This window comes from Podarcis gaigeae, assembly GCF_964106915.1.
Source record: "Podarcis gaigeae genome assembly, chromosome: 1".
Classification (NCBI taxonomy): Eukaryota; Metazoa; Chordata; class Lepidosauria; order Squamata; family Lacertidae; genus Podarcis; species Podarcis gaigeae.
In genome coordinates this window covers 134,599,382-134,615,264 of record NC_139678.1, presented here as the reverse complement: position 1 = coordinate 134,615,264, position 15,883 = coordinate 134,599,382, and the positions used below count along the sequence as shown (strand labels likewise).

Below are 15,883 nucleotides of genomic sequence, written 5' to 3'. Positions count from 1 at the left end.
TGATTATTATTTAACTTTGGTGATTGATGAATTGTCTTCAAGATTTGGCAACCACAGTTAGCACATCCTAGTATTCTTGCATAAATGAACAAGAGCATTTGAGTCCACCCATGAACCACGATGTTCCTCATCATTTAAAAGCAAGCTCACAGTATCAAAAGAAGCAAGAGGAAAAGCGAATGTGCCAGCAGGGACTCAATTTACATAGCAATTAAAGCAAATCCAAAATAATCATGAGCAAGAAGCACTGGCAATGGGAGCACTCAGTGAAATATCACACAGTGGGCAGCATCTATCACAGCTCATGTACATCTAGGGGAGAGGAGGGAGCCATTACACTTTCACAAAATGTACCCTGGTAAGTCAAGCACCCCCAGGAACAGAGAGAAATTCAGGTCTCATTCAGAGCAAATCTATCAAATCTGCCCTTTCTGAAACAACATGCAAATGAAACACAGCTGTCCTTCAAATTTGCACTTATCCAAATTTTGCTGTGCGGTTTACCAATCAATCACAATAACAGAGAAATATTAAGGGGAACTGCATATAAAAATGTGTTTATTAGGAGAAATATGCATGAAAATGATCAATTTAAACAAATAGTAAATTGCTGCAAAATGTTGAGAACTGAATTTAACTTTGGAAAAGTGCAAAACCAAGACGGCCAAAACTGACAGATCCTTCCACCCCTAGAGACCCCCACCTTTATTGTCTACCTGCACAAGACACAATGCCCCCCCAAAAAAAACCCAACCCCAGAAAAAAGAGATACACCCCCAGAGAAAGCTCTACGCCGTAAGTGGTCGGCCTAAACATAGCTCATCATATTATGTAGAATTGCAGAAAAACAAACGTGACACTTCAGTCATTCCCACTCACTATTGTTCTGGAGTTCATAACGTTCTATTTTGTTATGACAAGTGTTCTTTACATGTTAAGCAATGCATTTTTATATTTTCATTCTGTTACATGATTTGCCCTAAAATATACCATACATTTCCCAACAACTTTGCTATTTCTATGAACACAAGTTGGAAAGAAACCAAATGGCAGACAGAAGCTTTCTGACACTCTTAAAAGTAGGAAGTGAGGAAGGTGGCTGAGTGTTCCTCCTTGGGGAAATCACTTCAGAATAACACTTGGCAGAGAATAATATTTCGTACAGAACAAGATTTTCATGCAGATAACTGCATTGTGCCACAGAGATATTAAAGAGGAATCAGAGGCAACTCCAGCCTTCCCCACAGTCTCAGAAAATGAAATATTCAATGCAAGCCGCAAATAAAATACTCCGTGGAGGGAGCTTATTATGACACAAGGAAATTGCTTCAGAATCTGTCTGAAGGAATCCTAAAGATGTTTCACATTAGAGGATCCATAAAAGCTGTTATATTATACTCAGATCTTTTTAATGTGCCCCTTCTAACAAATGCTACAAATAACCAAGAGCATTTGATCCAACTTCCGTAGGCTAAGAAGCACCTGCCCAACTATTATGAGTGGCCTTCAAGGACGACAACCTTTGGCTTCCTGCCTTCAGCATTTCACACAAGTGAAGTCACAGAGTTCCTGATGGACTCTGAAGACCTAAATGCGCTAATGAGGAAAACCAAGACCACTGGTTTGCCTAGAAAATGAAAATTAGAAAATGAAAAGAGAAGTGTTTGGGGTTTTTCTGCCTACGCTTCTTGTACAGAGTGGAGTGGCTCCTCACAAATAATATATGTAATTTAAAATTATCTCTCTTTAGTTAACACTTTTAGTGTGGCTTTTGACTAAACAAGTATAACAATAAAATGGTAATTTTGTTCTTCCAGTTTATTGAGTAACGCAGAGTCGCTGCAGCATTTTGGGATAACTTTGTGTTATCCTTTGGCTCTTATGTTTCCAAAGGAAGTTACTGACATGGCTGACAAAGTGGAGTTATAATAAATGGACTGTGAAAAGGCATGTTCTGAAGATAAATACTAAATGAAGAATTCATATTTATGTTGCTTTACTAATTTGTTACAGTCTTCGGAACTGTATTTTACTGCACTTCTGACTCACTTCTAGAAAGAATAATCTTGAAATCACGCACCTGGCACTTTTGTTAACTATCCCTGAGGTATCACTCCAGAAGCAGGCAAAAAAATTGGTGCTGGATCTTATAATGGAAACAAGTGTCAACTGCTGTTGCTAAAAACCAAAGAGACAAAACATTCCAGTCTAAACTTTTAAAAATGGGTGTGGAACATCTGCGTATGAGTTCAACTAATAAATTAGTTTGGGTGAGGAGCAATTAAATAGACATTGCTGTGTCTTTCTCCTGTAACAGTTGGCCCAGTTAGCACTGCCATCTAGACAGCTTTATCTCTTTGGAGGCGCCATGAAACCATTCTCTTTGCATTTGTTTATCACTCTTTCTTTTTTCCCTTATCTAGTAAAGTCTTTTATAATCAGTAGGTGCTCAAAATAGCATTATCTTCAGAGTACTTCCTATAAAAGAAGGACGAAGAACTTGGGTCTGCACCAAGGAAGCGCTGCAGCCATTTGGCCTTCATTTGAGCCAGAGCTGCTTATCCTCAGAATCACTTCCTAAGAGTTTGGCTCTGCAAAGGAATTACATATCAATTGCCTACGCAACGAAAATAAGATACTAAGCTAAAACCCAAACTACAAGGCTAAAACCCAAACTACAAGGCTGTTTTTATTTTCCTCACCACTTAATGACACACAGAGAGAGAGAAGACATGGTCACTGGGGAAGGAAGGTGTTTTGAGGGTTGGTGCTTCACCACCTGAGCACTAGATTCTCCAGGCAGATCCATTTTTGGAGCTTTTATCTTCTGCTGCACACATATTTCAAAAGTTGCTTCTCAGAAGCCATGTGGGTTCTGGCAGGATTATGTGGTGCCAAGGTATAAACAATGATTTCCAAAATGCTCTTTTTACCCAGAGTTGACCTTTTTCTGTTTGTCTCACTCATGACAGCAAAGAGCTCTTCACATTTGCTCTAACTGAGACATGATACTCTGTTGAAATGAAGATTTATGAGCAGGCACATTTCAGATTGAATGTCATTTTCGGCACGCGCACACACACCTGCTTTCACCCCAAATACCTTCAGAAATCACATGCACAAGCATTTTTTCTGTTTAAGGGAAAGAGACAGGCCCCTCCCTGTTGAATTACAGGCACTTGAAGACAGCAGGCACTGGATTCTTGGCAGAAAAAAATAGTTTGCAAGCCTTAGTTAATTAAATTTCTCTACTACCCTTCATTCACAGATGGGTTGGTTTACAATATAAACATACAAAAATACACACCACAGTAACAAATAAAAACAATAACAAATAAAAACAATAACAATAACACACAATTTAAAAGGCCTGGGAGAAGAGGAATGGCCTAGTGTCTAAAGATATAATCAAGCAAGACTACTAATTTCAGGCTTTATATCAGACTGATTGAGGCATCACAGGTCTTTTAATATCAAAGTTAATATGGAAATGTGGCACAGGAATATAAATCCTGAGTATGTTGGCTCACATACTCCTCCTCCTCTACCTCCCACCATGTGCCCCTTCCCCTCCCCTTTCCATGTTGGAAATAACCATAGTTTACCAAGACATCTGAATCAGAAAAACTGTAACTTGCACTGGGCATAGTCTGCCCCTAAACCTGGAACTGAAATCACAATTTTAAGTGGGTTTCAATTCCTAATTTGGAAGCAGTTCAACTGTAACCAATTTATCTGATTCAATTATTAAGAGAATACTAGGGTTATCTCACACCCAAAGAAGGAAAAGGGTGCACAAGTCCAAGGCAGGAGGGGGGCAGAGTTTACAAACCCACAATGTTCAGCTCCATGACATCTGAACTGAGTCTTACTCAAACATGCCACCTTCCTCCTTCAGGAGATTAGAATGTCATCATCGCGGCTACATTTGGAAATCTGGCTTGATTTAAAATAAAAAATTGGGTGGCTAATGGGCAGCTCTCCAGATGTCCTTGGACTGCAACTCCCATCATCTTTGACCATTGGGCTATTCTGGCTGGGGGTTATGGGAGTTGGAGTCCAACAACACCTGGCATGCTAAAGGTAAAGGTAAAGGGACCCCTGACCATTAGGTCCAGTCGTGGCTGACTCTGGGGTTGCAGCGCTCATCTCGCTTTACTGGCCAAGGGAGCCAGCGTACAGCTTTCAGGTCATGTGGCTGTTAACGGAGAAATCTGAGGGCTCCCTTGGACAAAAAAACAAGGACACCAGCCAGGAATACCAGAGCAAAACAGCAGCCAGTAGGCTTGGTCTTTATTGAAGACTGTCGCGACAGGACGCCCACCTGCCACCAGGTGAAACAAAATGGAAGCACAGAACAAAAGAAGACCCCAACTTTTATTAGTTACTAATCCCCCAAACTATACCCCTAGAACTACATCACAACTACATCATGACTACATCATTGACACATCACAAAAAGGAGGGGTTGAGGGAGTTGTTGTGGAGGTAACCTGAGTATCTTGTCACCTGCCTGGTTCCCCCTTTCCCCCTCCCCATGAGTCATTTCCAGAGGACAAAAGGGAGTTGGCAGTTTCCTGCCCCCAGAGGGAAGATCTGATCTTTGTTCCAGTCCGTGTTGAATCCACTCCCGTATGCAAGTCCTTTGTGACCTTGATGGTCTTCTGTCTAGGACCATCAGGGTTGGCATAACAACTGGGCAGGGCTCCTGTGTATGTGCTGGTATGCTCAAGGAATCATGGCTGCCCTGTATCAAACCTTCCCCATTTTGTAGTCCTTCATGGAGTAAAATAAAAGTGGACCGGTGCAGATTCGATGTATGGTTGATTTTCTATGAATTTATAACAGAAGCGTAGCGAATGTCGTATGTGAGTGTCGAGTTTGTACAAACTGAATGATTGGGGGGGGGGGTCCTGAGATATGGCCAGCATGACTAAGCCGCTTCTGGTGAACCAGAGCAGCGCACGGAAGCGCCTTTTACCTTCCCGCCAGAGTGGTACCTATTGATCTACTTGCGCTTTGCCGTGCTTTTGAACTGCTAGGTTGGCAGGAGCAGGGACCGAGAAATGGGAGCTCACCCTGTCACAGGGATTTGAACCACTGACCTTCTGATCAGCAAGTCCTAGGCTCTGTGGTTTAACCCACAGCGCCACCCGCGTCCCACCTGGCATGCTACTCCTGCTTTGAAGTTGTTCTGTTTTTAAAGGTCGCACTATGGAACTGGGCTTTTAGGGTTTGTTTGTTTTTTAATTTTTTTCAACAACTCTTTCCCTTAAACGAGTGACAGCTGATTTCGGTTCCCATTAGATTATTAAATAGCAGCCCCAAGAAAAATTCCCTGAGTGCAATGACAGCCGAGTGATTTATATTAACATGGAGCTCCCTTTGCCTTACCAGTTTCACATGGAGCCGTCCCATACAGACACCTTAGATGGGCACATGAAAAACTTTTCCCACAGTATAAATTCTCCTCTTTCCTCAAAAATGTTTTGGCTTTTTTGTTTCGTTTGTTATCATTCTTTTAACATAAGCCAATTCAGGGGGAAATAGTCCAAGCATTCTGATCAATTTACTTTTGGACAGACGTTACAAAACAACAGCACCAAAAAGAATCACATTTGGCATCTCCAAGAAAAGCACGTTTTGTTTGCCAGCTCTCAGACCAGCGGGTGAGGCTTTAATTCTAAACAGACTTATTAGGAAGGAAGTCCTCCACATGGTTAAGCCTGTGCTGCCAGCCTAAACAGCTGACTGAGAGGCAACTCCAGGGACCTCAGTCAGAATTTCACATGTGAGCTTAAGGGGTTTCTTACTTTCACCCTTTCCCAAAGAGAAATTTCCCGTGATCCTATTTCTGTTCCCTCCTTTCTAGCTTCATCTTCCAGTGTGTCTCACTATATTCTTTCATCTTCCCCATAGAATTGTTACCTGCTAACTCTTGGTAAAACTCCTGAAATACTCTCAACTTATCTTTCATCAAGTTGTGCATACTACCCATTTTATCTTTTATTAGGCTAATCTTTACTTTTTTTTACTGTACAGCTTTGGCCAGCAATTTGGAATTTTTATTACTATGCTCAAAAAATTATCTTTTCAAGAATATCTATTCTCTTTGCACTTTTTCCATATCTTTATTTTCTACATTTCCTGCTTGAAAAGTTTATTTGCTTCATAATAACCATAGTTTACCAAGACTTGTACTTCAGAGTGAGAAATCCATCTTTTAAAGTATTTTCTCTGGGAGCTCTCAATTTCTGCTGCTGACTCTATGGCCAGCAGGGCCCACCCCACGGGCACCATTTTAACTAACAGTTTTTAACAGATCAATTGTTGCTGCTGCTGCTCTGGAAATTGTAACACTGAAGTCCCAAAGGGAAAAAATGCATTTGCGCAAATACTTTGCAAGCAGCTTTTGGACTTTCAGAAAGGTCTGTGCCAAAAGTAAAATGTTATTAAGATAAATTTCTATTTATAAACATAGCTAAGCGGTGATATTGCTTATTTTCCCTATGTATCCAACTCAGAAAAACAAATGTTTGGCAGTAACAAATCAAAATGTGGCTTTGCTTTAGAAACAGCACTGTGGTTTCCATATTTAGCATGATGGCATCGGCATAGAATGTGCTTAGCTTCTATATTGGGGGTGGGGAATAGCAATCTGGAGCAATAAGAACCTGTAGGAGGGACAATTCTGATAAGATGAAAGTACTATTTTGAGTGGTTCATCTGCCCAAGGAGGTGAGGTTGACTCTAGATGGAGCTGCGTTATCCCTAAACCTAAGCACCAGATTCTAGTAGGTAGCCATGTTGGTCTGCCATAGTCAAAATAAATTAAAACAATTCTTTAAAAAGACTCGATTCTTTTAAGGGAGCTTTTAGGTTTTAAGAATAGTCTTTTTAACTAGCTTTTTAAAGAATTGTTTTAACTTAAGCACCAGGCTCATGGTTTGAGAACACTCATACTTTTGTCTCTGGAGACATTGAGGGGCAGTATTTCAATATGAGTAGGAAAATGAGAGTACCTTTAAACATTTATTTATTTTTTTTAGAAAAAAAGCATTGAGTAAAATACTTTTAGACCTTCTGGATCCTTGGACTGATTTACATCAATAAGAGAACCAATTTTTGATGTGGTGAAAGAGATGTGTTCATCACCAGTTACAATTTCAAATTCCTGCTCATGACATTTTTATAATTGCTCTTGTTTGCATATCTCGGTTTCCCATCAGGGCGGAACTTGAACTTGAGAAACTCGTGGCCGAACTTGCCCTTCTGCCCAACATAACAACGCAAATAGAAATTGCTCACCATGGCTGCAGATGCTCACCGGCCTGACGGAAAACCAGCATGCCAGACTTTTCCTGAGTTAGGCAATAAGTGAGTAGAGGAAGCAGTACAGAACTAGGACAGTGACTTTTACTATTTAAGTCAATAGATTAAAGTCAAAGCCACCGCAAGAAAGTGAGCAGCTGCACAGAAACTTGTAGTGATCCTTCGTTGGAAGATCCAGTTTGACGAAATACTCAAGTGTGATACAAGCAACAAATGCATTAACAGCAGGAAATTATGACTCTATAGCACTGCCTCTGAGTCAAAGAAGGAAGTCTCATTGAACTCAATAGGATTTGCTTCAGGAGAAAGGGCAGCCTAATTGTCATCAGTGACCAAACCAGGCCTGCAGGGGGGGGGGGGACTTTCAGTAATGGAAGAGAATGGCTCACATCTCCATTGACGCAGCCACTTTCGACTAACTGCATCCATTTAAGTGCCAGATTTCTCAGCCTCCCCAGAACCACCGCACTTACTCTTCCATATCAACCATATTGATCCATTTCAAGCCATCTAAACAGCTGTGCTATAATAACTACTCAGATAAGCTCCCTTTAGAAACAGCAGTCAGGCCACCACCACAACGAATAGCATAATGATTCAGCTCATTTAAAAGGCTTATGCTGCAAGTGAACATGTACATATGAAGAAGTACATTTGCAAATGCTGTCTCGTGAATAACTGAAAGCCCCCTTGGCTTGCAAACTCAAGACAGTGAATAATTCAACATGGATTGTGCCAGGGCTTTTTAAAAAGAAAAATGGTGCTGGTACTATAATATAAAAATAATATTTTTTAATTTATACCCTGTCCATCTGGCTGGGTTGCCCCAGCCACTCTGGGCTGCTTCCAACACATATAAAAACATAATAAAACATCAAACATTAATAGCAACAAGCCGATCCAATATAAAAAGTCAGAATAACTTTAAAATAAACAACTTATAACAAATAAAGCAATATTTAATGATTCATTACAATCTGACAGTAAACAGTAAAATTAAACATCTAATAATAATTAAACAGTTTACAGTTTATCAATTACAATAATGAATTACTAATCTACAATCAATAAAAATAATAGCAAATCACAATGCATAAAATACCACAAAACATACAAAACCATATAAAAGGATCAAACTGAGAAACAAGGACACACAAAGTATAAAATTATTTTTTCCCAAATATCCCTGAACTCCTCTCTTCCCAACGGCTTCTGCTGCTCTCAAAATCATGGTCTGGGAAGCCTCCCAGGGCTGGAAGGTGGAAAAGCCATTGCCTGGTGACCAACAGAAAGTCTTTCTCGCCTCACAGTACTCACCATGAAGTGCCACACTTTTAACCTTTGAGGGGGAAAGGTGCTGGTACTGCAAACCCTTGAGTAGCCCCAGGTTTGCAGGCGCGCAACTCCCCCCCCCCCCATGCTGCTGCAGAAGGTGCGCCCTCTAGGGAGCATTTCCTGCAGCAGCATGGGGGAGGGGTCTGTGTGGATCCCAGTTCCGCTACTGATTTGATTGATTGATTGACTGACTGACTGTGGAAATGGATAAAAGCCCCCCCATCCAAACAATGACTATCATCAGTGCAGGTAAGAAAACAATTTAATTCTAATTTTTATCATTTACAATACTCTTTTATTTATTTTGTAGTACAGTACATTTATTATTGCTTTCATTTTATGGATCAATGGTCTCATTAGATAGTAAAATTCATGTTGAATTGCTATTTTAGGAGTTGTTTTTAAAAGTCTGGAATGGATTAATCCATTTCCCATTACTTTCTACGCCTTGGTTTAATAACACTTTGGTTTAAGAACGGACTTCCGGAATGGATTAAGTTTGCAATCCGAGGTACCACTGTATATTTGAATTTGAATTGTAATTTGATATTGATAAAATGTGGTTTATATTGGATTTTAATAATTGGAAATTAATAAAAATATTTATAAAAAAATAAAGCTCCCCTGATCAGGTTCGCGAGACTCTTAGCAAACATATTTTTGCCACCCACTGTAAGCTGCAGCCCATCTCTTGCACACCTCCCTGACACCCTGTTTCCTCCACACCCTCCTGCCTCTGTCCCCCTCAGCGGGGAGTTACCTATCACCACCACTCATCTCTTCCTCCTCAGTCTAAACACTGTGCCTTCCAAAGCCTGCTTGGAGTGTTCGAAGGTCTGCAACTGCCCTTCTTGAGTCTTCCTCTCTTGTCTATTGGAGCTTATCTGGATTTTGCTGGGTTAGGTTACAGAGACAGGAACCTTTTGGTTTGAGTACTTCCTGCTCCTTCCTCTCAGCTTGCCTTCTCCAGGCTGCAATTCCCTTTCTACAATATCATCTCCTTGGAAGGTAGAAAGTGGGTTATCGGCATGCTCATCCTGAGATCTGAAGGGGTTGGGTCAATAATGGAAAAGGACTCCTGCAAGTCCAACTCCTCCTGTCTCTGAGGGGTGGCAGAAATCATTCTGTGCTCTGCTGTACCTTTCACTGCCCCCTTGGTGTTTTCTGAGGCCTGTAACTGCTCCTCTGGCCCAGAATCAGTGTCCGAGGTGAGAGAGTGGAAGTGATTTTGCAGCTCCAAAGACACTGCATGGCTTGTGGCTGTCCTACTTCTGTGCATCACATTCCTCCAGAGGTTAGTCTCTTGCAATGGGCACCCCATCCGTCCTGCTGTTCAGTCACAATCAACTCAGCTCTGTCAAGAAACTCTGAACGTTGTCCTAGACGGGTCTCAAGTTGCTGTACCTTCTCTTCCAGCAAGGCATCCAGCTGGCACTTGCTACAACTGTACTGTTGCATTTCCCCCAGCAGGAAAACAAATGTACCACAGGTGTTGCAGATCACTGCAGTAGCTTCTTCGCCCTCCATGTCTCTTGGTCCCATGCATACCATGAGACAGTACTCTCCCCCCCCCCCCGCTAAACACCCTTGCAAACATCCCTGTTTGCAAGGCCGGTCTGTGAGCTCTTGGTCAGGAGCTTCCAGAAGCTGCAATCAAGGGCTGGCATTGCTGGGCACCTGCATGAGCCCCCACTCCTGAAGGGGGATCTAGGGCTGACTCCCGCATCCCACTGGTCCTGCTCCATTCAGCTGTTGCTGCCTGTTCACTTGCCCCTCTGGGCACACAGCAAGAATGAGGAGATGGCACAACATCCTCCTGCTGCTTTTTGCTTTTCCTCTGGGTGGCTGTGAAGACTGTGCCCACGTGCGGCTGACCCAAAGGCTTTTTTCTGCCCAAGGCAAAGGACAAGATATTTATTGGTTATTTGGCTGAAAGATAATTTTTGCAGGCCGTAATACAAAATGGATATGGGATTATTGATCAGTACGTTGGATATTTATGATATAAATCTTTCTTCAACATAAAGAAAATATCCAGTTTATTTTCTGGTTGCATCCTAATTACCATTTGCAAATACTTTGCAGCTGTTTCTTTGTCACTGCTGATCTTGTTGTTCCACAAACATACGGCATCTGCTTGAATCCATGAGAGAAAACGTATGCTGGGTTCAAATAGGTGGAATCAGTCTGTTATTGTAGAATGAATGCTTAGAGGGCTTTCTTTCCCTTGGGGATGAGAATGTCTGATGTTTGGGGGAGGAGGAGGAGAACTGAAGGGACCAAGAAATGTTTGAAGCATCCTGGGGGTGGGGAGAGAAGCAAGAGTGTATTCAAAGGCCTTGAACCTCCTTAGGGATGCGCACCTTAAGCGCCATAGTCATTTTGTGTTGCCATATCTCTCTGGAAGCCTCCTTGTTGCAGCTGCACAGTGGTACCTCGGTTTATGAACTAATCCATTCTGGAAGTCCGTTCTTAAACCGAGGCACGCTTTCCCTAATGAGGCCTCCCACCACCAGTGTCCTTCCACTGTTCGGATTCCGTTCTTAGACTGAGGTAAAGTTTGCAAACCAGGACACCACTTCTGGTTTTGCGGAGTTCGTAAACCAAATAGTTCGTAAACAGGACTGTTTTTAAACCGAGGTACCACTGTATCTGTATGAGAAAACAGGCTACACAAAAAACTTCTAAGGGGCAACTTTAAAAAAAACACGAAGTGAGGCGGGAAATGCAATAAAAACATTTCTCTTCTGCTAGTACTTTTGATTTTCCTGGATTTGGTGATCCTATCTGATACTGTGAGGCAGTTGTTTTCTTTTTAACCAGATGTTGTTATTTTCAGCTGTAAGGGGAGAGTTCTCCACTTCATACATTTCCACCAGAAATATATGTTGTTCTTCATTGCTTACACCATGTGCCAGGCAAGATCTACTTGCTTTCCTGCCCATCAGTACTGAGAAGAAACAAACATCAACAAGAGCCTCTGCTTAATTACAATAATGAAAATATATGTGCTTATGCACCGTCTTCCTAGGCACACAGTGGATATTTTTACTCTTGCCCAACTGAAACAGCTGCACACCATGTTAGAGTAATGTGGGTTGAGAAGCATGATGCTGTCACCCAAGGCTATTCCAGCGCAGGCCACTTTGACCAATGCGCCACTCCATGTAATCTGGAATCCAATTAAAAATAGCTCAATTGTCATCTGCTTCATATCTAAAGAGAGTGAGGCAGATTTAAGCTTCTCATGGAGAACCAAACCACAAAGGATTAGTCATAGTGGAAAAAGAAGGAAAATTGTCATCCAAAATGTATGAATGGTGCCTGTCATCTCCCAAAATTAGCACAATCCCATCAAAAATCAGCCTAAATATTTCTCTCTGCCAAAGGATGCTATTGCATAAACTTTTATCTTGGTGCTCTATTTCCTGATCAGAGTAGCAATTTGAAAGAGCTACAGTTTTTGCATATTCACTATTGGATCTGCAGTAAACCAGTTGTTACCCAAAGAGCTCAGAAGTGCATCTGTCACAAGAGACCAAAAATCAACAACGATTACTTTAGATTAAGGCAAGGCAAAGGATGGAAACCTGTAGCTGGGCTACCACTATCCTGTCCCTTGACTAGTGCCACATGGCTGGGGCTGATGGGAATTCAAGTCCAAAAACATTTGGAGGGCCCCAGGTTCCCCAACCCTGCTGATCTAGGGCTGATGAGCACACTTTAGACAGGGAAAGAAGACAACCATTATGGGCTGTTATAAGAAAAAACGGCTCCTTTTCCCTTATGGGGTATCCAAGAGCCTGTATAGAGTCCTTATGTGGGTTCCCTGGACCACAAGAGATCCTTTGTGGTGCCAAGGGATATATGAGAAATAAATCATTGCTGGGGCCTGAATAGATTCTAGCTTAGTGACTGAAGTGGCATGGGCAATGAACTGCTGACCTGAACTTCAGAAGGAAGCCTTAACTAAAAGATCCAGAAACTGGGTTCAGAAGCAGGGGCGGAGCTACCTGGCCCGACACCCGGAGCGGTGTGGAGGCGGGGCTAGCCGGCCCGCAGGGGCGGGGCTAGCTGCCTGCATGGCGAGCGTCCTTAGCCACCCACTGTCCAGGCAGCAAGCATGAGGGGGCACTGCTTGCCACCCGTGCAGTGAGCTTCCCTAGCCACCTGCCGCCCCCACGGCGAGTGTTAGGAGGGGCCCTGCTAGTGGCCCGTGCCACGAGCGTTGGAGTGCACTGCTAGCCGCCCATGGCAGCATTGTCCCTAGCGGCCCGCCGCCCGCGCAGCGAGCATCCGGGGTGCTGCCTGCGCAGTGAGCAAGTGTGTGTGGCACGGCGATGTCACCCACCCTCACGGCTGACACTCAGTGCGCACCGCACCTCCCACACCCACCTTCCTCCGCCAGTGTTTCAGTGAGCATTAAAAACACCCTGATCCTGCCAGGTAATTCAATGTATGCTGTGGAAGAACATAAGCATTTCACAATTAGTTCAGAAAGTTCAGATTTTTGCAACCTTTCTTCAGAAGTCAAGCCGCAATCTCTTTGTAGGTTCCTATAACTGCCATCCTCTTACTTGATGATGCATCAGGAAGGCCCAACTAGAGAAGGGCCTGGTAGCTGACTATGGTGCATCTGAGGACAATCTTGCAATGAAATATTCACAATTTCCCTTTATATTTGCCCAGGGTCACGTCTATTGGAGTTGAAGGCATGGCGGAACTTTGCCCACATGTTTTCAAAATGTATTTCTGATGCCTGACTTAAGTGTCTGCCTCTCAGTTCTGCTTTTTCTTCAGAAAAAAGCTACTGAGGTACAGTAGCTTTTTGTCCTAGAAAAGAGGGAAAGGGCTATCATGAAATGTGGGGGTGGGGTGGGGGGTTCATAGATTTACTCCTTCCTCCGGAGATTCTTAGAAAGAGGCTAAAACCCTGAAACTTTTGTTCAGATCCTGACCCTTTTTCATCCTGGATCATTCCTATGCTTATCCCACGCCCTGCAACTGCATCTATTTATCGAAGCACCTATTTTCTCACTTTGCTTGCCAGCTGCCACTACGGAATTCACAGTGAAAACTGCAGAGTGTCATCCCATTCTTTATTTACAAAATAATTTCTTACAACATATTTTTAAAAAGGGGGCCAACAAGGCAGCTTACAGCAGCAAAACACTAAAAATATAAAAGCTAAAAAACATTAAGCAGCAGTCAAAGCAAGTTTTAAAAAGTCCATATCCATATCCATGTGTGAAAAGGAGCCAAATGGGAAGCGGACACCGTTTCCATATGCATTAGTCCATATGCATTAAAAGCCTGGCTGATGAAATATGTCACTGGCTGAAATCCAGTACCCTCTTATGTGAAAATAAGGCCCACTTTTGAGCTGGCATTTGTAGAAAGACTTTAAACAATTCAACCCAATGCATATATAAAACAGCCTATCTGACTGCATGTTGGATTGTCTCATTATTATAAAGCACACTAAACTGAGACATGCAGGGCACTGGGAAAACAGAGCTGCAGAACATGCTGCCTCCTCAGTACTTTTATGGCATGTGAATGTAAATTACTGCTGCTTATCACAAAGGGGCATCGCGGTGCTGGGAACCAGGATATGTGAATATCGACAGCTGCCTTGCGCTGACTCCCTTGAGGCCATCGGGCTCTCCTGGTTATCGCCATGGCGATGCCAGAGGCTGAATCAGGGACTTAGGAGCTACTGAATCAGACGCTTCCCAGTGAGCTGCTTAGGAAAGCTGAACAGATCTTGAACTCGTGGCACTGGCACCACACCAGGGGGGGCACCTCCCATTACGCCACTTGAGGCGAAAGGGAAAGCGCTGTCCTGCCCGCTCTGCCCCCACTACCATGCTGCCCCCACCTCTGCCGGCATCACCTCTGGGCTGCTGCCGCCGCCGCCACTGGTGGAGAAGCTGTGCTGGCAGTGGTGCTGATTTATGGCAGGGTGTCTCTGAAATCTCACAAGATCTCTCACGCTCCATGAGCTTTCAGGAGATTTCAGGGAGATCCCACTGCTGCCGGGGCCACTTCTCTGTTTGTGGTGGAGGCAGTGGCATGGGAGGAGCACCCCCGTGGCACAGTCTCTGGGCCTTTCACTGCCCAAGGCAGCTGCTTCACCCTGCTTCGTGGCTGGGCAGCCTTGGCCAACGGTGTCCGCTTCCCATTTGGCTCCTTTTCACACATTGTGTATTTACTGCAGCAAACAGCCGTGTACCCAGAAAGCCATGCCAAGTTCTAAAAGAATGTTGATTACAGGGTGCGAAGGCAGCTGACTGCCAGTGTAGGTTGCCTGAAAGCAGGCGTAGGAAGACCTGTCATTTCACTGTTCCTTGGCAGAATAGTCACATGGTGTTGGGTCTTTCATTATATCCATATTAATATGCACAGTGACTGTTTGCCAGGCACACTGATAATTGTCTAAAAAGAGCCAGAAATAACAGGTGTTGAATGTATTAATCTACACCTCCAAAAGATTTATCATTACTAAAGAGGACGCCCCACTTCATGAAAAAGTACAATCTGTGGCATGCAGAGCTCAGCTTTAAATATTTTCCTCTGGCTGGTATAAATGGGGTGCGCTCTCTCTCTCAGCAAATTTTGTTGTAAGAAATCTAAGGGCTCTTTCAGACAACATTTTTTTAAAAAAATGTGCATTCAGGATTATTTGTGCTCATGATGGAACCAAGGTGGTTAGACTGTAGACAACTCTGCCTTCAAAACGACTTGCACCTCCTGCAGCAGTTTTGGGTTGGACATGCTGCTTCATTTCTGATTGGCGCGTGTCCCATAGCTTCCTGCTGAAACCACAGCCAAGAATGCAGGCCTGGGGCGGGCAGGGGGAGAGGCAGGCCATGGGTGTTGGCCGTACAATCAGATCTGTGCCTGATGGCTGAGACAACAAATTTTCCTAGGGGGCTTTCCCCCCCCCCATTGTGCACAACACAGCTGGCACAGCTTGACCAATAAGTTGAAGGAGAAGAAAGAAAAACACACCAATCACATTGTCTCATGGGAAAAATTCTGCCCTGAAAAGAAACACCCAGACCCAGGTGAAAATAATAACAACTGGAAAAGAAGAAGGCAGCAGCCACCCCTAGTCACTTGGGAAAAACCAAGGGCCAAGGAGAGACAGCTGGCTCTCTTGTAGTAACAGCGCCATCGCCACTCTAGGAATAAGGGAGCTGTTGATAAAATA

General features: G+C 43.3%; 1 protein-coding gene across 1 annotated transcript in view; it reads right to left on the bottom strand.

Annotated features, from left to right (window-relative positions):
• RAMP1 (receptor activity modifying protein 1) overlaps window positions 1–15,883 on the bottom strand; it is a 34,603-nt gene that overhangs the window by 3,367 nt on the left and 15,353 nt on the right. The window lies entirely within an intron of this gene.